Source organism: Penaeus monodon, chromosome 15, assembly GCF_015228065.2.
Source record: "Penaeus monodon isolate SGIC_2016 chromosome 15, NSTDA_Pmon_1, whole genome shotgun sequence".
NCBI classification, from domain to species: domain Eukaryota; kingdom Metazoa; phylum Arthropoda; class Malacostraca; order Decapoda; family Penaeidae; genus Penaeus; species Penaeus monodon.
The window spans coordinates 20,272,799-20,273,210 of record NC_051400.1 but is presented as its reverse complement, the minus strand read 5'-3'; the positions used below and the strand labels follow the sequence as shown (position 1 = coordinate 20,273,210).

Below are 412 nucleotides of genomic sequence, written 5' to 3'. Positions count from 1 at the left end.
TGTGTGTATGCGTATTGAGTATTCCTATAATTTTCAGCGCAGTTGTATGAAAAGCTGAACGGAATCATCTAAAAGGTTTCACTGAAGAACTAATCAGAGGTGGTGAGAGTGATAAGAAAAGAGCTGGCCAATGTGGCCTTACATGATAAGCAACATAGGTGATGTTCAGTTGGTGCTCAAATGAGTCCTTGTTTTATTTGACGGTATAATATTGTCATTATTCGATTACTTATATATATGGCTATATAGATATAGCCGGGGCTACTTGCTTTAGATATAAGAGTGAAGCAGACAAGCTAATCATACCGTTGTCACACGTGGGCCACGCGCATGCAAGGGATGAAACTCAAAACAACACGCAGGAGATTAGTGCAAATCTATTAAGCCGTAATATGAGCAGTTCCACAAGGTG

General features: G+C 39.8%; 1 protein-coding gene across 1 annotated transcript in view; it reads right to left on the bottom strand.

The window, feature by feature from the left end:
- The window catches only part of LOC119581807 (AMP deaminase 2-like), a gene marked incomplete in the record, with an annotated part of 169,661 nt that overhangs the window by 53,041 nt on the left and 116,208 nt on the right, over window positions 1-412 (bottom strand).